The sequence below is a fragment of the Ciconia boyciana genome, chromosome 5 (assembly GCF_034638445.1).
Source record: "Ciconia boyciana chromosome 5, ASM3463844v1, whole genome shotgun sequence".
Lineage (NCBI taxonomy): Eukaryota > Metazoa > Chordata > Aves > Ciconiiformes > Ciconiidae > Ciconia > Ciconia boyciana.
Window position 1 is genome coordinate 83134566 of NC_132938.1, and position 26899 is coordinate 83161464.

Sequence of the window (26899 nt, forward strand, 5' to 3'; positions counted from 1 at the left end):
GTGCGGGATAACCTTGCATTGTTTCCACACCTACCTGATCCTGGAAACGTGGATTAAGGGTAACCAAATCTTAGCCGAGCTTAAGCCAAGAGAGGAAGCGCTGCGGTACACATGATCTCCAGCTCATGTTGCAGACTCACGCAGGTGATCTCCAAGGAGGTGGCAGGATGGAAGTATGGAGGGTCTGTGTGCGCACGCGTGCACCGAAAGGCAGAGAACAGAGGGCAAGATCCAGTCCCCATGGAACTGACCAAAAGACTCTCCTTGAGATGGAGCTCTGAGGTTGTAAAAGAAAGGCACAGCCAATGCTCCCAGCGCCTGTGTGTGGGCGTTCAGGGAACGCCAAGAATTTCCTAGCTTCAGCCTTCTGTAACACCTGAAAATAGCACCTTGCTTCACCTTACCTCCTTAAGCTTAGTTTATAATTCTTATTGCCTAATTAGGGAAAAGGACTGGAACTGGAGTGCAATATGACAGTGAACACCACAGTGTCTAAAGGAGAACAGCTATCTCCCCGTTACAGATGGAAGGGGAGCTGAGCATGGTTAATCTGCCAATTTTACAAGAGCTTTTGGTTACACTTGCTTTACTGCAGAGCACAACTTTCAGGAAGCAATAAAAACCAGTGCAAGATTAAACTCTTTTTGGCAAGTGGGGCAGAACTGTTTTTGTAAAGCCCGCAACATCAGATCCTGATTCACCCCAGACAAACTGGCTGAGTGATAAAACTTGCAAATGCAGCAGCTAATTCCTGACTTGAGGGGAGACAAATAAATCATTAGATCTTTAACTGGTATAAATTTGGTGTAGCTCAGTTACCTTCAACAAAACCAGGAGCAACAGCTGACGCTTTGTTCCAGGAGGTGGTAGGATTTCAAAATGCAGAACTGTAATAATAATGGTAACAACAACGACAAAACGACCTCATCCCCTTATCCTTTATACTACTTACTCAAGGGCTGCACCTGTACCATACTTGCAAAAGCGTCTGGACAATCTTATTACTAAAAAATTCTCCACTTCAGATAATGGAGAAAGTGATCCCTCTGTTGTAAATGCCAAGGCTGGAAAAGAGACTCCCGGTTCCTCATGGACACCTCCAGTGATCAGATAACCTGGGCATCCAGGTCGGGTTGGCATCACAACAAATGCCTCGGAGCGAAGATACCCGGAGAATTCAGTGGACCTTGATGCAATGCTGGCATCTAAATAGGCTCCCCGGCAGCTGTAACACTCATTACATACCAGATACTGCCAAATTCATACCGTAAACTGGAGAACCAAAGGGAAAAGAATAGTCTTTAATCTTGTCCAGCTGCTGTTATCTGGGTGCTCCTTGTTGCTATACTAGTCACAGCATTTTCAGACAGAAATGTGACCGGCATATTAGCAGTCTCCTCTAACGCAGTCCAGCAAAGGCTTGATGCAGTCTGGGCTGCAAGGACCATACTGACATTTCTGAGGCTCTTTACCATTAATAGCTCTGTAGTGCTCTCTTATTAGGAAGAGCTGAGCATGTTCTTCTCTGTAATCTCTGTAGATTATTTTTATGCTTTGTATGCAAAACAGTGATGGAACTTTATAAAGATACCTTGGCACTAACTCCACAAATGAATCAGCATCTAAAGAACAGCCATCTGAAGCTTTCTTTACAGTATGACTGAAAGGTTGATTTATCTTTTCCCCAAGGTTACAAACTAAAACCATACAGGACAATGTATGCAGCCTAATTTCCATTCTTTACATACAGTTCCTCACCGATGCCAGAGTACATGCACAACCTGAGCGCTTTGCAATTCAAATGTACTCCAGCCCAGTGTCCTCCAAGAGCGCACAAGATACTTCTGTGTAAAAAGACCCATCTTTAACCAAAGCAAACAACCAAGATTCTTCAAATTGACATTTTCATTTTTCCTATATTTGCCTAGAAAAGTTCCCCTTTTCCTAAACCTCCAAGTACAGCAGTTTTGGAAAAAGGAGAGAAGAGGAGAGGAAAAAGAAAAAAGAAGAAACAGAAAAAAGAAGAAAGAAACAGAAAAAAGAAGAAAGAAACAGAAGAAAGAAACAGAAGAAAGAAACAGAAGAAAGAAACAGAAGAAGGGGAAGGGGAAGGGGAAAGGGGAAAGGGGAAAAGATGTTCGAATAACCCCTGTAGACTCCTCTGCTCCTGGTTTCCGACAGCAGCCTCCGGGTTGCCAGCAGCCAGTGGCACACTTTGGCTGAGGCCGAGGAGCACGGCAATACAGCAATACCGACCGCTGCTGCCACGACAAGAAGAACTGCAGGTGGATGACTGTCATTACACCCAATTTATAGGACCGGTTTCTGCATTGGGACGAGAAGCAGGAAGGAAGCAGTTCCCTCCCCTCACATGCCATACCCTGGTCTTTCACGGAGCAGGATCCGCGGGCACATCATGGGATGCACTTGCTGTGCAGGTTAGACATAGCGTGAGGGTATCAAAGCAAGCTGCTGAAGCTAGAAGAGAAGGATTTCACAAGCAAAGCACCTTCTCTTAGGAAACACAGACTGAATTTTATCCTTGCAGACAATAACAGGATGTAACTCAGCCTTTTAGAAAGCTAATGAGTGAAAGCCAGGGAGGGAATGTTGTGGCTGATCAATTAGCAACTCAGAGCCATCACTGCCCCGATAAACTGACCTATTTCTACTGCAACATACCCACAGAGCTTGCGGGGAGTTTTCATCAGTCTCACGTCTGTCAAACGCATCATCCGAGATAGCTGAATAGAGACCATTTGTGAACAATTCTTCTACCACTGACCTTGTGCTCATTTTTTCTCTGACCCAGCAAGCTTAAAAATCCTCCTCAGCAGAGACGGGGAACACTGAAGATAAAGGCAGCAAAGCCTTTCAAGAAAAGCGTCTCTCCCCAAGGAGCAGAATCCACCTGTGGATCCAGGCAGGAGCAGTGGTCACCGGGACACATTCTCCATGACCTGCAGGGATGGTTGTGACCAGCAGCTCGTGTTAACGTGCCCAAGAAAGATGGGAAGACATAGAGAAGAGAACTAAGGCCAAGACGGTCACTCTGTGCCATCGCAGACAACCGCAATCCCTGTGGATGTGCTTTCCCCCAGCAGCCGTGTGGCCCAGGTGGCTGTGTGGGAGGTTGCTGGAGGTGGAAGGGATAGCCGTGGCCTGGCCCATTCATCTGGGGAGGCAGGAAGGGATGGGGGCCCTGCAGCAGAGACCCTCCTCCTGTAGAAGAGAAGAAAGGTTTGGATGCAAGTGCAAAGCTTGTGCCTCTCGGATCTGATCCCGGGCACTGAGTCACAAGAGAGAAAGCCAAGAAGGCAGCTGCCCATCCTTACCATGTCATCCTCGCAGTGGGTAAGATTTCAAGCTAGTAATATTTCTAAACTAACAAAAAGTATGTGGCAGAGGTAGTATGTCCTGAGCCGTACCCTGCTGCACAGTGCAGTAGGATCTTTCTATAGGGAGAGATCCTGATCACAGCAATTCATGTGTACCCTCCCAGGGCAACTGTGTACCTGCATCCACAGAAAGCATAAACAATGATCTGAATTTTCACCGGTGCAGACCTGTCTCCAAGATGGCCACATCTAAAAGGAGCGCTAGCATAACAAGGATACGTTCTACAGACATCCTAACGCGCTGCTGCAGCCCCTGTGCCTAGCTATTAAGCAGGAGATGAAGGAAAAACTAAAGCACTCAGAAGCCTATTAGGATTTCGACAGAGGGAGGCCACAATCTACTCAAAGCAATGTCACTCTTAATTAAGGTTCAGTCATGGTTCTAAAAATAAGCATAACAGACGAGGCCAATTAGAAAGAAGTTGGACCATAATGGCGTCAGCTTGATGTGTCTTTCACTCAATCTGTCTTTTTAGGCTTACAGAGCCCTTCTGGTAAATTATGGGGCAGGAGAGATTTGGAGTGAGCTCTGTTCCTTCACAATTTTAACTAAGAAGAAGGAGGACTCATTAGAAGGACCTGAAGTATATGAAATGATATTTCATGTCATGGATCTTGAGCAAGAGTGTCTCCTCACCTATAAAGGAAAGGGAGAGTCGCACCTCCCACCCCTCTTTATGCTCAGATTAAAACTTTCCCTAAGCAAAAAACACGCTGAAAAACCCCTCACTTCAGAACACTTAGGTGAAACGTATGAATATTCTCATACCAGGACATGACCTTCTTTTCCACAATATATTAATCTCTGCAACTTCTAGAGGATGACTCCCCACCCAGTGAGTCCCTTCAGAGTATTTCACAGTTGTTAGCAGTCTCAGTCAAACAAAAAAAAAGAAAAAAACTTGAGAAAAATACTCCAGCCGAGTTCAGGGCTCTACCCCAGACCAGTCTGGCCTCATTTGTCTCTCCGGCCCCTTTCCCAGTGGCATAGGCAGATGTCGTGCCCGCATGTTGTGTCCAATGTGGAAACACTGTAGTAGGTCAGATACTATTTGTTTTTTCCCTTGGACAAGCATCACTTGGGATGTCTGGGTTGCATCAGACCAGACCCTGAGTGCCACGTCAGAACTGGGAGACAGGTACCGAGCTGCCTGAAGTCTCTCTGGGGCGAAGCAGCAGAGAATCAGAGGTTTCTGCTCAGATTTCCTACCATTATCATCACCAGCTCTTTGGAAAAACTCCCCACCATACCACTGGAAGGAAAAGCCCTGTGTGAAAGCAGAGATGACAACCACATATGTGGATGTACATACAGATTTTTTTCCTACCATTCTTCTCAACTCCACATGCAGGAAATAGCCTGTCTCTCTTCCTCCTCTTCTCTCCCTGACACCAAAAGCAGGCAGAGAAAAACGGCGCAGAAAGATTATTTTGTGGATGGGAATGACCAAGGGCACAGCAATGTTCATCATGCTGTCTGTGGTAAGGGACAAGGTGTGGATGGCTGAGGATACATGAAAGCATCAAGTGCTGTAGCAAAATTTGCCAGAGTTTGCAGGAGACCAAAGATGGCTTTTCTTGAAAGAAACGCTCTCCACCCGGGGCTGCAGAAGGAAGTGCTGGGATCGCTCAGAGGTGATGGCAGCTGTGAGCAACGGTCGCTCCTTAGTTGAACTCAGGAACAGTCAAACATTGTAATTAATGATTATTGGTCTTGCACGTCACACCTCTGTGTTATCACATTTCTTTGGTAACCCCCAGGCTGTCTTATCCAAGAAAGGAGCGTTTATCCATTTTTCAGAAAAGGAAACAACCAGAAAAGGAAAAAAAGGCCTCGAGAGGTGAAGTGACTTATATAAAATCACCCAACAGGCCTACCGCAGAGTGCAGTGCTAGGAACTGGGCCATGCGCTGCTGCTTCATTTTCCCTTCGCCCAAGCATATGTCTGACAGGCAATATTTAGATTGAGGACTTTGCCCTACACAAAGAAAGGGTTCCACTGACATTCCCTGACACTAACCAGACAACAGGCTTGAAGAGGAACAGCGGGGCTTTATTAGTGTGAGAGGTGATGTATACAAGCTTCATTCTTGTCGATTACTGGATTCAAGGACTTTGTCCTACTGGGATCTTCTGACAGCTTTCTTTTTTAAAGAAAGCATTACCAAGCAACACGGTAAGTATGATTTAAATTGCAAAATAAAGAGTATTTCAGATCTCTATTTTGAGAAAGTACTTGCCACCAGGATAGTCCATCTGCACCGTTCACACAGGACTGCGGCTTAGACATGTGGAAGCCAAGACAGCCTCCTGCCTGGTACTTAGAGCGTGCGTAGGCTAGAATGAGGAGCTGGTGAGCACTGCATTAAAGACCCTCTGCAACTTTCCTCTTCCTGCTACAATTTTACTCTGTTTCCTTCGCTGGAAAAAGAGGAAGAAAGAACAGACATGGCAAAGAGACAGCTGCCTGACTTACAGTCTTTGAGAAGGACCCTATTATTTCCTGTCTTCTCCAGGCATTCACATCATCTCTCAGAGCACGAGCAGAAAATCTCAGCAGCCAGACCCTACAGTGGCTTCCCCTGCCCGTGGCTTTGCAGAAGTCACAGAGCTGCATTGATTTATCCGTATTGATGAATTGGCCCAACGGGCTTAATTCAAATAATTTTTCCTCATTCTTCTCCAGTCAGTAAATTAGTTAAAAAGACAGAAAAACAAGCATAGCTTAGATTCTTTCGCAGCCCGATATCAAACACACAGCAACTTGCAACAGGAGAGACTTAGAAACAATGGAAGGAATGTGTTTTCCTGGTCTTGTTCAGTGCTTAGGAGGAACTCGGTGGCTGGCAGCAGAAACGCTGCCCTGTGAGCCTGATTATCCAAACATAACGTGGACAATGAGTCACGGCAGGTAACCAAGGGGATTTTCAGGGCAAGCGTTTCAGACAGTAGCTGGGTTCTCCCCTGAGTTACAGGGCTACAAATCACAGGCAACAGTAATAAACTCGACACCAAAGTGCTAATGTAGAAATGATAAACGGGAGAGAAGAAGAAGGTCCTTTAGGTGCCTGCGCTGAATATATGTATGTGTGTACATATATTCGTGTGTGTGTGTGTGTGTGTAGGATCTGTTCACAGACTGCTTGCTGAGGTACTGCAAGGAAAAAAAAGGCAAAGGGTACCAAGGGGAGTTTAAACTTTTAGCTAGTCAGGTGAACGCATGATTTACTCCTAGCTGGGAATTCACCTTCCCACTGTTCCTGCAGGGAGCGGGTGGGATAGGTGGCCATCCTTGAGCATATCACTGGGACTTACACCAGTGGGGTGAATGAAATAGCAAATCTGCAGTGATCTAACAGAATTCAAGCCACAGAACAGCTAACGAACCTGTCCTCTCCCTCAGGGAAACTTTTAATCACTTTGGTAATAAACATTTTTTGGTGAAAGACACCCCTGCATCTGGATTTCTAGGCCTAATGCTTCGCTCCTTCTCATCTCAGACTGCCCTTTACCAACAGGCAGAGCTGTAGTAACGAGGCTGCACTGGCTGGCAATACCACCCTGCCCTTGTTTATTTTGCGCAGCGGAGGAAATGAGGCAAGCTTCAGTGAGCAATCGTTGAGTGTACACTCAGGAGGGTGAACTGCAGACTGGTGCTGGGCTGCTCCTTTCCATTGATGCTCAACTGCAACACCTGAGAAACCGGTCCTGAGCTCTGGATTTCCCCTTTGACTAAGGACATTCATTCAGCACCCCAGATTTCAGAAACCGATCGGGACTGCTGACAGCCCGTTGCCCTCATCGCCTAGGGTGAGTCTGCGGAAAGTAAACAAGCAGGGGAATTGCACCCGGTGCTATGGCCAAAGCAAAGGCTGCCGAGTCTGAAATACCCTCCCACACTGAAATTCTTATACATTAAAGCAACTTCCTGTTTGTAACCAAAGCTTCAGCCTGAGTTGAACTGAGATATGCAGACATAGCCTCCGACACTGCCGGAAAAGTAAAGCAAAACATTGGCTCTGCATCCAAAGACAGATTAATCCAAGTGAAATGCTAAACTTTGGAGCTTCTGCGAAGATCTGCTACTAGATCGACAGGCAAGTGGGATTTACAGAGGGCATTATGCTGAATAACTCATTGCTATAGGAAGGTGGTGGATGTATGGGAGCTCCTTTCCCAAATTCGCTGTGGGTCATATACCTCAGGAACTGCAGAGTCCCACACCCCAGTCAGAGATAAATCTCTCCGTGATAAAACTAGCTTGAGGAGAGACTTCAGCCTCTAAAATCTGCGCCATCTGAGAGACATATAATTTATAGCGCAAATCCTCATCTGGAGGAAAGCAATACAAATTTAGTGAGGTTACACACGTGAACACTGGCGGAAGAGCTGAGCCCTTTCTCCTCCTTTTGCACCCACCCAGCCTGTGCAGGGTCAGCATCCGTAACTGTTTGCACGGGCTAAAAGCTGGAGCAACTCCACTAAGGTCAGCCAGTTTGCTCCAGAAGTGCATCCTTGCTGCTAAGATCAGGATGTGACTTCACATGTCGCATTCCCTTCTCAGCTGCTCACTAACAGGCGCTGGGCCACATTTCCTCCAGCTATAGGAAATTAGTGTAGCTTCTGGACTTCAAAGAAGTCAAGGTCTGGCCTGAATGCAATGTTGCCAATAAAAGTCACCGCTTTGACTTCATGGTGCAAATCTCAGAAGACTGAGACACAAAAATCTATGAGGTCATCCAGATTACCATCTGACTGGTGTAAGAGGCTCTTTTGATGCCAGCAAAAGCTTTGCCTGAGTACGTGCTGTAGGATTTGGTCCTAAATTGCATGGACAAAGGAAGGAAATCAGGCTCTGCCACAACACTGGCTGATCCAGAGCAATTCAGGAAACTGACTTCTGAAGACATTTAATCATTTAAAAATGCAGATAGGCACTCAGCAGGGTTGTCATGAATGCCAAACTCCCACTGAAACTCACAGACTCGGAAGAAGCCAGGTGATTTTGGAAAGTCAGGCACCTAAAGCTGGGGAGCCACAGCAGGCTTACACCACTTTGGTGGAGATATTTTGGTCCAGCATCTCTGATGACCTTTACCACCACTGACAAAATTTCTAAGGAGAAAGGACACCTCTTCCAGGACTCCTTCTCAGTGAGTCATCCTCAGGCATAGTGACAGCCAAAGCAGTAACTATTTTACACCCAGTCCTACGTAGATGTTACTGACATCTAGCAATGTTGATGCTTGACTCAAGGCCCAAGAGGTGAATTAATTTCCCTGGCACCATGCTGAGGGCAAGGAAGCCTTGGGAAAAGGTGGGCGTGAGGATAAGAAACTGTCCCGGACCTCTTCCACCACCTAACGCCGCAGACAATGGGGATTCACGCTGCTCCACTCCAGCATTACTGCTGCCCTCACTCCCGCAAGAGGGAAGTGGAGTTTGCCAGCTGCTCTCCAAGAACAGCAACCACAAAACACACACAGCAGAAAGGGACACAGATACATGCATTCTCACCTGGTCTTCAGCCGTAACTTAACTCCTCCCGACCACGTGGTTTTGCTGGGCTGAAAGTCAGTGGTCACGCAGTTCAGACTGAATGGGTTAGGAGACAGGTCAGTGCATCCCTTTGCTGCTTGTGTGTCCCTGTCAAAAAAAACCAAGGCCATGTAAACATCGACACACAAAAACCCCAGCCCTTGTAGCCTACATTTAATACGGATTTTAGGAAAAAGGCAATACACAGACCTAGGGGGCAAGGCAGGGGCATGAGTCTAGCTTTTAAAAAGTGCAAAGAAAATGTCACAGAAAGCCACGTGTATCCCTTTTCTTCTCTGTGTCGTTGCCCAGGCAGGCTGTAAGAGTGAGATTTTGCTCTCCTTTATACCTAGGCGGTGCTCAGCCCCTGCGAGTGCCCCTCACAACTGTTTTGGAGGAGCTGCACAATACCGCAGCACTGCTTCTCAGCACACAGGAGTGAGATCAGCTGCAGCATCCACGGCACAAACCTCATTATCCTACATCTGCATTTTGGGACTCTAAATCCCTAAGTGTGGAGTTCAGGGGTTCCACTGGGGGATATGCCCTTTCCACACGTAACCACCTTACAAGAGCTCAGGGAATGCTCTGAACACACAAAAGAAAAGCTAAGAGAAAGGTCTACACAGCGAGAGCAAGAAAGAGAAGGCTATCCCCCCCCTCTACTGATATTTCCACAAAGTTAGCAAACAAATATTTACCCCGCTTCATCACACGCATGCAGAAGTCACACAAACATCGTGTAACCATCACGTCAGCTCCTTCCTTCCCCCAGGCACAGGAGAGCCTGAAACAATCCAGTATTCCCACTTGCTCCCATTTTTAGCACTGAAACGCGGGAGAGATTTGAAATTTCTGCTTGCCCAAGGAACCCCCACGCTGAATAAAAGCGCTTCTGAAAGGACCCCCTCCGCGCCTCCCTCGGCCTGCAGCGGGCCGTGGCCCGAGGTGCGCTGTAATTGCCTCTTGTTGCGTGCTTAGCGGGCTGCAGGCTGAGCGCACATGCCGGCATCTGGGGCTTTGGATAGCTGAGATGGCTTGGATGCCATTCCGGTGAGAGGCCAGCCGTCTTTGTGTCCGGCTCGGTCCTCCCCCACGCTCCCTCCCCAAGCCCCCACGTGCCAGGCAGGAATGTTAAGCCTCACATTGCGGATGAGATATACCAGGGAAGCGCAGCAGCACTTTCACCTAGATTAGGGAAAGCGACCGGTCCGGAACGGCTTTTTTGCTCGCCCTGCTTATCTTCATCCAAATTTTATCCCAAATCCTGCCTTAGCTGCCTTTTCTTTCCGTGTGCCAAATCCCGTTCTGCTTGGTATCTGCCACCCCTCTCCACTGAGATGATGTCAAGCCTCTCATCAAGCTAGAAAGATCCCTCTCCCTGCTCCTGTACCAGCCTGGCTATATACTAGGAGCACAACCTCCTTTACTGCAGCCCTGTGAAGTGCCCATACCGTTAACTGCTCCAATTCTCTTTGCTTACCAAGTTTACCATAAGAAATTACTCATTTTTAGAGGAGATTTCACTGCAAGATAAAGGACAGAAGGCCTGCTACAGATGAGGATTTAAAAGATTGTACATAAACAATTTATATATACAAATAGGTATACAATTTTGTAAGCAAAATATATTTACGGCTCTGGTGTTTAGAGGACAAAGTCACCCGTTCAAGGTGTTGTATGGAAACACTGGAGAGATGGTCCCAGCCACAAAGAACTGCACTTCTGCCCCTACAACACTGCTCCTGAGAGATTTCTGTGACAAGAGACCCCACAAAGCCCCTGGGAGTGTTTAAGCACAGCTCAAATTCGTGGCGAGGCTGCTGTGTATCATGCTGAAGCCTAATGAGGTGTCTCACTGACAGCGTCGTGGCAGGACCCCATTAGGGGGGAAAGAATCTCAGCAGAGGCACTTGTCTTAACTCCGGGGTAAATCCTGACCTCCCTACTCAGGCATCATTTCCCACGCAGGGAACTACCATCCCTTACACCTCTCTGGTTTGCTAATGGGGCCATGAAGAGAAGATACAGTTTACCTGAAGATGCTTCATAGACAGTACCATGTTGGGGTGACGCGGCCTTAGTTTAAAGGGGAGAACAGGCACTTGGCTGACCATACCTGCCTCATTGATTCGGGGTAACCCTTGCATGAGTCAGAACTGGTGGATCAATATTGGGGGCTGGTCCAGCAGCCTTATTTGCAGAATTGCCGATGCCTGTGGCTCCTGCTGAGTTTGAGGGGCAATGCAGGTGCTGAGCCCTTTTGGAAAAGGCATCTGCATGTCCCAAAGTGCCGCCAACTGCCATGGTGCTATAACCCTCATCACAACACCGAAACACTTACAAAGTCAAGGCGATTTCTTTGAGAAAATTCTCAGAGTGCTGTTTCAACCTGTTTGAAAGCAGATACTGACACAGGAGATCCTTGCCGTGTTCACAGGAGGCGCCTCGGATCAGCAATGAACTTTCCTAACATAGCTCTGGCAGTGCTCAGTCGTAACCTCCCTATTCGTTTCCTAAATAGCAGACTTTGGCTCTCCCAGGCTACACAATAGCTGTACTCCTGCAGTGAGTAAAGCTGCTCATGTCTTCTCTCCAGTCAGCTACCTCCAAAGTAGCCAATAACAATATTTAGGACTGGGAAATTGTCCCTGTGCCAAATACATCAAAAAGAGTAAGCAGCCTGAGAAACTGATATAAAGCAGTAAGAGCCTACGGCTTCCTTGTCACAAGAGCCTAGTGATCTTTCAGCACTTAGGGTCGTCTTTTTTTTTTAAAAACAGTTTTCGAAACATGTGAAGAAAGCAAGAGACAACACAGATTCTGAACTCCACTGCAAGCAGAGCTTTCTAAGTAAGTCGCTTCCAGGCGTTTCGGTATGGATCCACACAGATCCGGCCCTCACAATCGGTGGCTACAAGCAGTGGGAGGGTAAGCAGCTTGGGTGTTCCCCTCGCACAGTGAGAAACCCGTGCATGCCAGCATGCATAACTTCGGGGTTTACCTCACAGAGACAAAGAAACGTTAATTAGTGTCTGCATGGGCTCTGGGGTTGTTGTTCGGGGGTAAGAAGGAAATGCAACGGAGTTTTTCCCGAGCCTCTTAAAAAACGATAATTACTGAGCTCTGTGTGCAACGGCAGGCTCAATAAGACATTGAAAACTAATCAGCCAGTCTATAAATAACACCATTAATCAAGCCCAGTGGGGAACACAAGAGATGATCCTTCCACCAGTGAAGCACACACACATCAAGGATGGAGCACAGCAGCCTTCAGCAGCGGCCACCGCCAGGTGCTTTGCCAGAGAGGACGATACCCACGCAGGGGTGCCTCCAGCAAGAGCACAGCTGGCTGAGCAGGGAAAATACCTGAGGCCAGCACCAGGGCTGCAGCTGCAGAGGTGGAGACCTCCCCCAAACAGGACCCACAAACCCAGCACCTTTCCTCCTCTTGCAGCTTTCTGCCTCACACTCAGTCAAGCGACCTGACTGCTTATCCCGGAAGATTTTCCAAGATGTTTCCAAATCATTTTCTAAGGCAGCTCAGTCTAGCGATGAGGAGTGTGCTAATCTCTATAAAGATTCTTCTTCAACCATAACATGGAAACAGCCACCCTAGCGCAAAGACGTTGAGGGCCTACCTTGCGTCTTGACTGTCACCGCTCACGCCTCCTCCTTAGAGTGACCGTTCTCCTAAAGCCGGAGCTGCCCCCAGGATGGCGCGGTGTGCCGGCTCTCTGCAACAGCACCCAGCCCGCTGGGATGCTCTTTAAGGTCGGGGCTGCATTTTATTTCGGGATGTTGCAAAGTGTCTCCTCACAATTGCATAGCTAAAAAGTATCCCTCGCAAGGAGTGGCCTGCAGTTGTTCTTTTTGTTATCATGTTGTTTCTAAAGCTCGCAAGCGGGAGACAGGAAACCTAGCGCAGTCTATTTAAAACTCCTTTACCTCCCACCTGAGGCTGGCAGCTGCCTCTGAAATCTTTTCTTTTCTGCAAAGTTCATTTTTAATTATGAATTGTTATTTATACTTGCTGCTTTCATGGTGCCTTTGGTATTTAATACTCATTAATTTGGTTAATGAGTAGCTGTACAAAGACACTCTGCTCAGCTTTTCCCTCATCTAAAAATATGGCTTGTTAGGATTTTTTTCCTGATGCTTGCTCGACAAACAGTGAAAGAATACAGTACTATGGATTTAAGCCTTTTTTAAAGAAAAGCCTGCTCCTCAGAAGTTTCATTGCCCCACAGCTTGGTTGCCTCTGCCTCGTGAAGAGAGCACCAGCCGCCAGAAGAAAGCGGCAGTGCGTCTTGACCCACGCGGCAGTATCTCCTCTGCACATCCAGCACTGCCTGTTCTGAAGCAGACATCTGCGAAATGTTTCCCTATTTTTCACAACCCTCTTCAGAGCTCTACAAGAAAGCATGGGTGGCCTTATTTTATATTAATCAACTCCCTACAGGACTGGTTTGCCTGTTGCTGCCATCCGATGTCTCATGTCCTTCCCAAGCCGCCACAATCCCCGCAGAACTCATTCGCTGTTTTAGGGAGATCCTTTGCTTCTGACCACAGATGACTCTGACCTCCTCTGGCCGCCTTATCTGCCTCCTGCGCTGACCTCCCGTTACCTGCATACTTGAAACATTTCATACCATTTATCTTAACTTTTTGGGCTCTTGGCTCTTCTTTCTCACTTTCTTTGGTCTTCCTTATCCTTATTTATTATCTCCACATTCCACTACAGATTGGTTTCCTAAATCAAGCCTAGACAATAAGTGGGGGTGTGTGCCTCTGCCCAGCAGATTCCCCAACAATTATGTCTGACCCAGCTGACCAATTTCAGCCAGGGTCTGCAGCGATATTATTCTCAATGACTTAAACTCCATGCTTCATAAAAATAGTTCCCTGAGTAATGGAAGTAGCATAAATCATTGCTCTCATTGAGGAAACGCTGCAGTGTGAGCTCAGCTGCCTGGCTACAATTCCCAAAGAGGAGAGAGATTTTACACAGGGAAGCCGTACAAAACCAAACTTCTGAAGTTCTGTCTGCTCATAGCATTTGTTTTCCAGCACATCAGCCTTACACTTCTTCTGTCTGCACTACCATCCTGTACTCTGCTTTTCTGCTTAGCTGTCTGGAGTTCCAGGTATGAGTCTAGGATACAGCTGAGATCATCCATAAACAGCACCTGGAACTATGTTTAAAAATTATTAAAGGTTTTTTTAAATTTTTCAAAATGGGTATTTTTCTAATGGTTTCACCTCTTTGAGCCATCATTACTTATTTTAAACTAATGCCTGGTTTGCTGCCACGGTAATAGAAGACCTAAGTCCCAGAGGATCAACCCCCCAAATGTTAATAGGTTTAGTAATTTTTAATGTCTCATTACTTCTAAGCCCAGTGTTATTCCTAGAAGAGAGGATGGAGCTTAAATTCTGATTTTAAAATCACTGGGGATCAACAGGAGTGTTTATAACCACTATCAGAATTAAAAGCTTTCCTAGAAAAATAACGGCTCACACGCTGACGCTTCTGAAATTGAGACTAAAGCAAGGAACTCCTCTTCCAAGTTCTACAGCCATTTGTAGGCATTTCCTGATATTTTTTCCCCTTGTTTTAAATCAGAATGTAAGAGACAACCCTCCTCCACCTCAGAAACAGCCAACAGCACAGCACAGACACAAAAATAAGGAGAAGCAGCAACAAAGCAGAACTCGGCTCCGACAACCCTGCAAGGAGGGAGATGAACGAGTTAAGGCTGCTGTTTTATCCTTACAGCACCCCACGTTACACAATGTCACAGGGCGTCCTGAGATCCCCAGCTCAGCCAAGTGACATAAGGACAGATCGGCAGCTTCACCTCTGGCTATCCTCATCCTGCAGGCTACAGGCAAGCTCTCAGCAGCTGATCAGCTGGAATTACGTCTCCTTGTGAATGAAAATGCCGCCTCCACAACAGTCCCCCACCTCCTGGCAAACAGCAAGCCTTCCTGCCTCCTCCATGCTGTTAAGGAGAGGGCTTCCCCGGGCAGGGCTGCAGAAGAGGAGAGAGATCACGCTCATCCCGGGCGCTGGCCTTGCACTCGCCAGTGGGCATGCTGCTTTGCAGATCCTCCTGCTCTGCCTGAAGTGAAAAGACCTGATTGCTTACCTATTTCTTATTTTGTTACCTCCTGTGGCTGGTCCAGAAATAGCCCGTAATCCACATATCTGTCACGCTCACAGAATCTCCTTTAGCTGAAGTGGAAGTGCCCTGTGTGTCAGAGCACAAAGGCCCAGGTCCTCTCCTGGACAGAGCACATGTGGGTCATAGCTGGCAGCGGCAAGGTCTGCACAGGTTTCTTAGTCTGTGCTCACGGGACCCCCAAGCCAGACAAAGAGCCAGGACCAGATGGAAATATGTGGACAAAACATTTTTTTCATCAGAAAGATTCTCGTAAATTGAACTGAAACTTCTCCTTGGAGAGCATGCAGTTTAGACTATAACTTTTGCTGGGAAAAGTCTCTCAGTTCCTGGGTAAAAGCTCTGCCTGCCACTTAGGACACTCACCTGAGATGGGGAAGAGCCAGGTTCAAGTCCACAGTCTAATGAGGCATATGAGGAATTCAAGGCCATTTCATGGACACCTCAAAACGCAACAGGCTCTACCTGTGAAAACCCTGGAAGGTCTTTTTCATCCTAACGCAGAGCAAGACAGGTTTTGAAATCTCAATAAGGTCACTAAGCACATGAATTTTGGGACCGAATTAGGTATTCTTCCCAGAGTTCTGCAGCAAGATCCAAGTCTCAAGTAGAAACAATAATATCCACGTCTTGGATTCAGATGGGTCAGTAAACCTCAGGGAAAAAAACCCACACAACCCCAAACCATTCAGAGTGCTGCTGGCTGCTGCTTCTAAGAAACAGGACTATTTAATACAATTTTTTTTGTATGCATCACAGGCACGTCCATGCTGATATCTGTTAAGACAGGATTACTAGAGCTAATCTTTGTGCCACAAGCCAATCACGAAAAGGAAAAAGAAGAAATTCTCCAGGAACAGTGCAGAGGCAGCTTGTGCTTTTCTAAATGCACAGGCCATTGCTTGAAGGCAAATTAAAGGGCTAAGAAATCGTGGAGCTGTCTTGGGATGGAAATTTTAGATGGATACATCTCACGTTCAAGCACCCGTCATTTTCAATCTAATGGCTCCTACATGGTCATGCCGAGCATGCGGTATTTCAGGGCAAAGAAACACAGAGGCCGAGAAGTCACTTGGAATTAATTCAGGCTCACAGCTTTCCTTCTAGGAGGGCTCTTCACTCATACAACTCCAACTTAAACAACTTCAATGAGCACTGACCTTCAGGTCCACCGAGAAAAAACCTGGAGAAAGGAGACCGCATTTTGACTGTGCGATACCGTCTAGTCCCACTTGTCCAGTGTTTTTCTGGCTTTCCCTTTTCTCTGAGATTGGGTGGGTTTTATTTGACCTGACCTCAATCCCACAATCTGGCTGCGCTATGTTTGCACAGACTCACACAAATGCACAAAAAAGCTGCTTCGGCGCTGTACCTGTTTGCAAGCAGAGATCTGAAAGGAGTATTCGCATTCATTTGGGTTCCTCACTTCATTTGGTATTGGCCAAGGGATCTTTGAGAAAATGAACTCCCTCTTTGTCTGTGAGAGAGACCTAATCCCCATTTTGCCCTGGAGGATTACTGGGTACTTAGAAAGGCACTCACATGCACATTTTTGGTTCGTGCCAGCTGCATTTGGGTCCACAATATGTAGCATTCGCTTTGGTCTTTAGGTTTGACAATAGGCATTCCACTGCACCCAGACCTCAGCCCCAGAGACTGCCACCCTTTTAAAGACACCCTAAATCAATGTTTTCTGAAATGTGGGCCTTTCCCTGCTTTGCATGAGTAGTTCGCCCTCAGACAGCGCGTGTGAATTCAGCGTGCAGGCAGGCAGCTGGGCACGCAGCCCTGAAGACCAGAGTCTTTTCTCCTGCTGCCGAGCCAGCGGTAGGAGCGAACGGTTCCCTGCATGGCTCTGCCAAAAAGACCTGGACCCTAGCTGGAAGGAAGAACCTCTAGGGCTGAGAAATTAGCTTTTATCCCTAGTCAATTCCTGGCTTTTTGTAAGAGAAGTTTATGGTTATACTCAGTTATAGCTTACCGTTCGTGCCACAGTACTACCAGAGAGCCTGCCTGTTCAGGCACTGGAGCCCACCATTCCTGGGTTGTACACACTGACATATAATAAAAGGTCATTCCTTTTATTATAGGAATAATAGTTCCTATAATAATTCCAAATGCCCAGTGCCGCAGCACCAACTCTGTGCATAGCTCGGCTCTTACCACTGTGGTTGTCTGTGCACAAGGTAGGTTTGTTGCTGACCGTAATTTTGCTCTACCCGTCAAGTCCAGGAGCCTTTACAGCCTACTGATGTTCCCACACGGGTAAAGTGTGTTCTGTGCAGCTCTGGCCCAAATATTTCTAGAATCGTGGCTTAACTCTGTAAAGGAGTAATTCAGGATGTAGTTTAATGGAAGTAAAGGACTCTCATCTTCAGCTGGTGTAAATTAGTACCAACTTGAGCAGCGCTCTGCCTGCTCAGGGGAGATCTCACCTTCTCAGGAGCTGAGAATCGAGAGGTTACAACTGTCTTGGTCTGTCAAATGGTACTACCACAAAAAGGTGGAGTGCAATCCGCCCTGCACTCAGACTTTACTTATCGTGAAACGCTTTCTTGCACCTTGCACTCAGGGAGTTTTAACCCCCTCACAAAACAGGTCTACCTACTTACTGTGTCAAAACAAAAGTAAAAATACGGAGAAATGACATTTTCATTCCATTCTACCCCAGGACTAACAGGACTATCTATAGACTTGCTCTTGACCATTATTGAAAATCTCTTGAGTTTTTCAGAGTCATCAGGTCACACTGGCCTTTGGGGACGCTGTGGGGTTTGCTGGGGAATCAGAGCGTCGCCCCTCTTCACGGGCTGTTCAGGACCAGGAGGCCATTAGGAACAATCTTTCAGACCTGGCCACAAAGGATTGGGATCAACTCTCTCTAAGGTGCAGAAGTGCTCAGATCTGTTAGTCAGAGGTGCCCAAAACGAAGATGATGTACTGCAGAGCTCACGCAAGCAGAAGGATCATGAACACATCTGTCCCTTTAAGGACCATGACTACCACACACGGGTAAAGCAATAACGTTATCTTTACAGGTTATGGGGTATCCCAACGACGAATCATGCTGATCAAAAGTCATTCTGTATAAATTACAACATTTAACTTTTCTTACATAACACAAAACAAAGCACAAGCCGGCTCTAAACGACAAGTGTAAATGGAAAAAAGTAATTGCAGCTTCTACAAAGAAAGGCAGCCGTAAGAAGGAAGCAAAAGTCATACTCATATAAAATAAGGACGGGCTTCCATCTTAGGATTAGAGAATTAAAACGATTCCATGGGAAAAGACTACAAGCCCCCCATGCTGAAAAAATAGTTCTGTTCACAGAGAGAGATTCAATAAGCAGAAGATATTTTCCCAGAATTACTCTTTTTACACTCACCCTTCAGAGCAGTGATATTTTCCAGATACAAAAGGGCTGTTCTAGGGAGGGGTCTGAATGTCAGGCAAGACGTGTCCCACCTGGGACCTGGGCACAGGGTGCAGACCCGAGACTGAAAGGCAAGACTAGCTCTCACCGGGACCTTTTCCAACAGCACATAGGAGCTGGGGCCAGACTCGGTCTGCTGGTGCAGTGGTTTGCGTGAGCACTTCCTAATATGTTAAAGGCAAAACAAACTAGGTCAGTTCAGACCAACAATTTAAATGGTTTAAAGCTAAAGATTAAGGGAGTGCTTACATGAACTGTTCCAGTGGCAGACGGATGAGATCTCTGGCACTGATGAGCAAGCGAGGGCATTAATCTCTTCCGCCAGCACAGCTGGATCTCTCTTCCTGGCTTGCATACACATTGCACTTTAAGGAACATGTCCTGAAATTTTACCCTAGCAGCTCTCCTTTGAAAATATGGATGTTACTGAAGTGCTGGAACAGTAGCTCAGCTGTTTTTTGAAAAACTGGTCTCAGTGGTTGGTACTGAGCAAGTGACAGTCTGAGCATCTATTTAGAGGGGGCAGAAGAAAGCCTCATATTCACATATGTCACAGGCATGGAGGACATTCAGCATCAAGAACCGACTCAAGTCTGCAGATGAGTTGTCTCTCTGCTCTCTAACCTAATTATTTGGAGTGTATCCTCGTGTGCCAGATTTTAATTGCAGTAACTTGAGGGGTGGAGTGCATTTTACAGGCCTAAATCACCTTCACGGGCGTAGCAATGCCTAATCCCTAGAATATGAGCCATGTCTTATGAGCTGCTTCTCCATCCCACTCACCCACCTCTTCCTGGACAAATTCCTGAATCCCTAACTCAACACTGCATCCATTTACTTCCTCAGGACTTCAGCAGGAGATTTGTTCAGGTGAGAAATGAGTATAGATTGAGTAAGGAGATAAGGATTTGGCCAGCTGCTTTACAAAACACAATCTCTGCAGCATCATTTTGGATAGAGTTCAGAGACCTGTAGCTCTCAGGGACTGTAGTATAGAAAAGCAAAGAGAAAAATACGGTTACTACAGAACCCAGCTATCCCTATTAGTTGTCCATCCATCCCTGAGGCAAGAAATGCTATCGTTGCTTCATCATACCTCCTCTGCACCACGTTAACTGGACAGGTCCAGTGGAAAACCAATGTACTGGTCCAGGGAGGGCACAAAAATAGCCTGGCAACAGCAGAAAGACTTGAGCTTTTCAGGTACATACAGAGTCCACAGAGCGTGGTATAAGCACAGAGCAAACAAAAGCCTGCTGAATACAGCAGAGTTGCAATCTGGCTGACCACCTCCTTGCATTTTTATTTTTGAAGAGTACAATGAGTTTGCTGTGAACTGTCCCCCTGCAGCAGTGATATCACAGCTTTTTTATAACTTCAGCTGTAAACGCAGCTATAAATCAATGCGGGCAGCAAAGCCCATGGAAGTGAAGCCATTCGAGTTACAACAGTGTGCCCAAGCTAAGGCTCTGCCCTCTGAGCATTTTGTGATTCTCTGACTTTCGATGAGAGTCCCCAAGGAGAGATACACAAATGCTGACTGCTAAGCTAAAAAATAAATATCTGTTTGTCACTCAAATTATTTTTAGCACCTGCCAGTCCAGCAGAGATGAGAGCTATCTGACAAGAGTTTGGAAAAGGATGAGGACTGCAGCCATGACAAGACACATCAGATGAGAGAGGAACCCTTGGCCCCTCTCGCCTGGTGCTATGCCTCAGTGCATCCCCACTGTGCTCACACAAACCACCTCACAGGAGGAACCGGCCTTCCCGACTCCACTCCCTCCCGCCAGCGATGGAGGCCCCCGGCACCTGTGGCTCCTCCAACAAAGGCAAGGGCTGGCCACCTACCCCTGCCCTGCGAAGCCAGCTGGAGTGCAGGGCGGTGGGGGGCCGGCCACCCTGAGCCCAGTGCCAGCGGTGCGGGAAAGGTGGCCCTGCCGCCCCACCGCACATTCCTGCTGCCAGCGGTGAGGGACACGCTCGGGGGACGCGCACAAAGCAGCTAATTTTAAAAAAGAAGTGGGAGGGAGGTGAAGAATAGGGAGGACTGTAAGCGACAATAAAGCAATTATTCCAGTTTCAGCAGGCTGGGGAAGCATTGTAAGGGTGGAAAAGACAAGTGGGCTCGAGTCTCATGATTAGCACCGAACACGGATGGATGAGAAACTAACACCGGAGCCACAGAAACCTTTGCAGTTGCCAGCAGCCGGGTCTCAGCCCCTGGTGGGACAGCGCCTGTCTTTGCAGGGCACAGCTAAGTAAAGAGTTAACTCATCTCCCTCTACGTGATGAAGTCTTATACAGCCTACATGAGAAACAGGATTAGTAACATCATCACTGATATGTGAACAACTGCTACGAGTAAAGAAGTCATGAACATTTTTCTTTTAATCATGGGACTGGGGAATGTAGAAATTTCAGGCCACTTAGGAGCATAAATAGACCTCTGCCTTCCTCCTGCTGAAAAGATACTACAAGCATCTTTCCTGTACACAGCCCTATGTGTGGGAGCTCTTCTATGCGCCCTGCCAACAGGAAAATTCTTCCCCATCACCCTGTCTACTGTGTTTTGGTCTGATGATCCTGAGCCCACACCCAAATCATTCCTTGGGCTCAAAGCAAGATCTGAAGTTGGGACTTTGGATGTTCTACTGCGTGCGCTGCAGGACTGGATTAGCACCCACGAAGGCTGCGGGAAGCCCACACACTCACCTGGATGAGGTCAGGGTCTTCCCCGGTGATGCTGCCCTTGAGTACCAATGGGGCAAAGCACCTCCTGGAACACTTAAGAGAAATTACACTGCAGATCAGCATGTGGCTTTGATTTCCAGGGAAATGTCTCAAATCCTGCTGGGTTCCTGGGAACATGAAGGTGTTACTCTGTAGATGCAGAACCTTCCACAGCTCTTGGGAAACCCAGAAAACCCCACTTAGCCTAAATGCCTATCACCTTTTAATGGGACTTTCCTCACGAGTCACTTAAGACACATCTTAAAAATCCACCCAAAACCACTCTGTTTGAAACAGTATGAACTGCTTTTCCTTAGAGCAGCTCCAAGCACATTAAGAAAGCACGGAGGAGATGACTACCCACTGCAGTGCCCACTGGCAGTCTCACTTGAGGTCTTCCACAGCTAAGCAGAAGGCAGCCATTTACAAGTTAACGAAAGACAGCTCACATGAAAAATCCTTATTCCCTGGTGTGAACACCAGCACTCTCTCAAAGGAAGCTGCATCTTTGCTAGGGACATGCAGTGATCTGTAGTCACAGCCTGGAAATCTCTGCTCTGCACGTCAACAGGAAAAAGGGGAGCAATACATATCCCCAATCTCAGTCTCTCCTCATACACGGGACATGCTGTGACCACCCTCATTAAAAAAAAAAAACCTTCCAAAATTAAGTCTTGGTGGAGCCAGTCCCAAACACAAATTGTCATTTGAGTCAGAAGTGACAAACTCTTTCAGAGAGCTGACAGCAAACCCAAATCCTATTGAGCAGCCATCAGTGTCAATATTTATTCCTCACAAATCAAGGACAAGTAGCCTAATAAATGGTGTCAGACTAAGCCTGCTGAGATGGAAGAGGAAGGGGATAGCCTTGGGGAAAGGACATGACATTAATCAGCATCACCCCTGCAAAACCCTTGACAGAAACAAGGTAGTAAACTCATTAGCCACTTAGAAACTAAGCTCCTTTTTTGCTTCGCACAGTGATAGCCCACAGTTTCCAGCCTGAAGGTTTGGCATCCTTCACAACAAAGCCACCGGGCCCCATAAAATCTTTTCCTTTCAATCTACCTCTCAACACACACCTCTCTCTGGTCTGGAGTGGCTTTGCTGGCTTAACTGCTCTCTTCCCTGACGCAGAGCAGCACCGTCCTGAGGTCTGGACTGCAGTGCATTAAGCACTCAAATTAACATGGAGTAAGAGAGCTCCCAGGCAAAAGATGTCTGCACAGGCAGACAAACAAATAAAATGATGATTTCACAAGGCAAACTCCTTGGCTGCAAGAGCCACTTCAAATATTGCAGCTTCTCTTTCTCCCCGCGGATCATTCCTGCCCCTGGGTGGTGGTGTACACCGTCTCGTCGAGTGTGCTAACAGCACCACGTGTGCAGCCGCACCGCAAACCAGGGAAGGGAACCAGTTCCAGCTTAACTTCTGCCAGATGACTCTGATGAAGGTGCCTGTGCCAGAGCCCAGAAACAGACCGAGCTTTCCTCTGCATCTCATCACAAAAAGGAGTTCACGTTGGGTGAAACACAACGATGGTGCCAGGTCTTTCGACTGATGTAGCTCAGTGAAGATATTTGGATTTATATTTGCCCCTCGCTTGAGACACAGGCAAAATTTTGGTTTTGTTTATATGCTATTGCTATGCCTTCTTTTAACCCTGCACTTTCTTGTTTCTCTTTAACGCTTGCTACCCTATACCTTGTCCTCTGCATCTGGGATCTAATAATCTGCCTGGAACAGCCACGACCAATACATACACTTAACAGACAAATTGTTTGGAAATCTGCTTAAAAAGGACTCGTGAGCTGCATAACAATACAGTTTCCTTCTCCCTGCCTAGTTGGGAAAACACAATATTAAGACAAATACACTCCAGGCTTGATCTTTCCATCAGGGCTGTAGCTTAGTTTTTAAAGCTATGCCTTACAGCACATATTTGCTCCCATCTATCCAGGGAAACTTAAGCTGCCATAGCACGATTAGAATGCAGGATCTTGCACGGGGGGGCCTGTCCCCACTATAACTGTACTGTGCACTGGCCATCAGTTATCATCACGTACTTTACTTAAATTAGTCTGAAATGGAGTCTGTCTCCAGCCTGGAGCCTGTTTGTAACTGCAAAGGAATCTGTGCCCTCCGTAACACACGAGACGGGATCAGGTCACTGCTGGAGAGCACTTGGCCTGGCTATTTTTATTGTCTGCCCGAATACTTTTCTTCAACACCATTTTAAGTTGCTGAAAGAATAGTAAAGATGAGATTTTTTTTAAAAAACAGACACACTGATAATCCATAGGAACTGTGTCCTTTTAACTTTTGGACGTTTCTCAACTCTTTGCCCTTATTGCCAGGATGCTGAAGGCATTCTGAAGTGACAACAGGATGAAATCTAATCAGGGTGAAGTGGGCTGGTTTCATTTTCATCAGATTCCTCTTTCAAAGGCACAAATTTACCCTTCTGATCCTTCTCCCTACCACTAGAACTGAGCCGATACAGCAGTTACTGCTACATCAACAAAACCACCCAACCCTCTTCCATCAAGAACAACTGATGATTGAAATTCTTCATGTTTCTTTAAACCCAAAGGACAGTGCCACTAATTCAAGCACTGGTGCAACTAGAATGTAAAGGATTACAGAAGTGGCTCTCATCTGAATACAGGCAAGCATGCATCACATCACGGTTAGCCAAGCTTTTCACTCAAGTTAAACTTGGTAACACCCCCCTAAATCATCGCTTTCAAACATACACAGTCTTTTATGTGTCTCTTCTTTCCACCTGGGTATCACAAAGTTTTAGATATTTATATCCTCTTGCAACTTTGGGTTCTTTGGAGTGAATAATCTATTTTCAACAGAGCACTTGCCAAGAAAAGGGAAATGCTTGCCAAGACAGGCATGCAAATTGACAGTCTGCATCCTTCTTGGTCTCCTCCGCAGGACAGATGACCCTTGGGGAACACCCCTGTTGCATCCACAAGAGAGAGGCAGCCGCACTGACAGGAGAAGGGTGACCCACTCTCTGCCCGATTGCCACTGTCAAAATGAGGGACAGTGCCATCCCGGAGCCTGTCAGACAGGATGGCTGAGACAGCGGGAGGCTGTGAAATCCTACTTTTGGAGTGGAGTCAGGGCTTGTCTAAAACTGGTACAAGAATTAGGGAAACACTGTCATTGTCTCTCCCCTGGTTTACAGGAGTTTAGCCGAGCTCTAGGTATTGTTCATTCAGGGCAATACGCTTTATCCCCACTGCGCAGCTTGCTTGTATGCCCGGTGATATAAAGGTAGTCTTTGTGTGGCGAGACTCAAGACTCCCAACTGCACTCTTACAGGAATCCAGAGCACAAATAAGTTTCCACTTGGGGACATTCATGAATAAGCATTTGTAACGGGCAATTAGTACTTAATTTCAAATGTCTGACCTGTCACAGATTTGGGGCTAGGTCTGCAGCTAGCAAAAATCGGCTTCATTCCATTTCCACATTGATAACAGGTTTTCCTTCCCAGCAACTCGATACGCTGTGAATAGTGTGGCTACAGAGGGCCTGATCCTGCTGACCATAAGCCATTCTCTACTCCCACATCCATTAAAGTCAGCCAGCTTGCCACTGTGAGCACCAAGAACTCATCACATTAGTTCTGCTGAAACCCATGCTAAGGGTCAAGTCAGCCTACCCCGGGTTTAAAATTGAGTGTGTGTTGTTGAATCGGGGCCCTCAAAACAGGGGTTCGGCCTTCACCCCTTCTCCTACACCCGTAACGCCATTCCAGAAGCAGAGGTACTGCAGTCTTCACCTGGATGTCCAAAGGCCAGACACTGAGCCATTAGAAACACCCAGTGCCAGCCACGATAATTCTTTGTCTAAACAAATGTTAGCCAAGCTAGAAATTCTGGTGGGAATCACGCAGGGCTAGGCAAGAGCGGCATTATAAAATATCCCATTTGATGTCATATCCTGCTTATTTATTTACTTATACCGCCACTGACGTGAGGAAGCCCAGGAACGGACCAGGCCCCACTGTGCCAGATGCTCTGCAAACACCATGGCGAAGGACGATTGCTCACCCAGAGGGCTTACCATCAAAGTAGGGTCCACTCTAATTAAACAAATGCAGAAAGGATGTTTTCCCTGTCACTGCTCTTCCCTCAGCACCCTTCTCGAGTCCATCTGCTCACCAACGCTGACTGCATCCTACTGCAAGGAGCACAGCTTTTCTCCCATTGCTGCCAAGACCTAGGCCACTACGCAAAGGGAGAAGGGCTCTACATCACACTGCTTTTCTTCTCATAAAAAATCCGGGCTCTGCTTGTTTGCCATCTACTGAACACAGGGACATTTGATGAGGCTCTTGGCTGCTGCAGAATCACAGCTTGCCTGTCTCCCAGAGGCCGGACTCCCACCTGCTGCGATAGCAGCTCTCTCTGCAGAGCGATGCCAAGGGGGCTGGAGCTGACCATGTATGTAGTCGTTGGCTTCTTAGCAATGTTTTAAACCTAAACTTCTGGCCTGCTGATGTCTACAAGAAAAGCCTCTGTGATTATTAGATGACAGCCTGAACTTTCCCATAAAAATTACAGTAATCCTTATTTCAGTCAAACAGAACTTCCCTCTTCAATTTTAAGAACCACAGGTGCTGAGCACCATTCAGTATGGGCCAACAAGCTCTCAATCCTCTAAATCCCCATATCATGGACCTGCAGGAGCACCCCTCTCTCTCCCAAGTGTTGGCTGGCCTGGACTTGACCTCTCTTAGTCAAAGGAGTTTCAGGGCACTGATTTTTCCCTAACATTGTTCCTGCTGGAGTGGAGGAAAATCTCAATGAGCACCTAGCAGGACCTGAGTCAGGCCCCCACTGCTGAGAAAATACACCGGGCTGCTGAGATTCACCCCACTGCTTGCTGGGCAAAAGAGGGCAAAACGTGACTGAAGTTTGGGATGAAAAATACACATACTTCAACGGGTGCTGCTGGTGTCGCCTAATGGGCAGGCAGCACTGACTGGATAGGAAATTTAAGGCTGGGTATAGGCAAAAGAGCATGCAGAGGTCAGTCTTTAAAAGGCATTACAGCAGGGAATGAGACAAACGGACCTCTGGACCTTCTGGGCCGAAGCTGAGGAGAAAACTGGAGTGAAGGCAAACGGGCAAATGTGGTCTGTGGGTCACATTCCTCCTAAATTTACAAAGAAAGATGCTGGCTGATAATGTGACATTCGAATATAATTCTGTTCTTAGCCATTTTAAGGAGTCTGTGGGTCATTCCAACCAGGTGATAAAATTTCTCAGCTTCTGTCCCAGTATCTCATTGCAAGGTGCCTGCCAGCAGAACTACCTCCAAGAACACTACGCTACCTACTAAAACATGCAACGGCCACACGCGCGCAAACAAGAACCATCCTGCTGTTCAGATGCCCAGCAATTTCCTCTAGAGAAAGTGCTGTAAGGGGACCCTTCAAACACCGCAGCCCTCGTCCAGCTGCAGCACGGACAGGCAGAAGGGTTGAATGATGTGGTCCTAGAGGTGTGCATGCAATCAGAGCGAAAAGATGGGTTTTAAATCACACCTGGAGAATCCTCCGAGTAATGAGCTTCCACATGTGG

At 47.0% G+C, this 26899-nt stretch overlaps 1 protein-coding gene across 4 annotated transcripts in view; it reads right to left on the reverse strand.

Annotated features, from left to right (window-relative positions):
- The window catches only part of SHROOM3 (shroom family member 3), a 52142-nt gene that overhangs the window by 24571 nt on the left and 672 nt on the right, over positions 1-26899 (reverse strand). For 2 of the 4 annotated variants that reach the window (XM_072861170.1, XM_072861169.1), the window contains exon 2: positions 8917-9045. The gene's annotated coding sequence lies outside the window, so the exon portion shown is untranslated. Of the gene's footprint in view, positions 1-8916; positions 9046-9638; positions 9933-26899 lie in introns of those variants that run through there. The other 2 variants (XM_072861168.1, XM_072861166.1) reach the window with 2 other exon arrangements.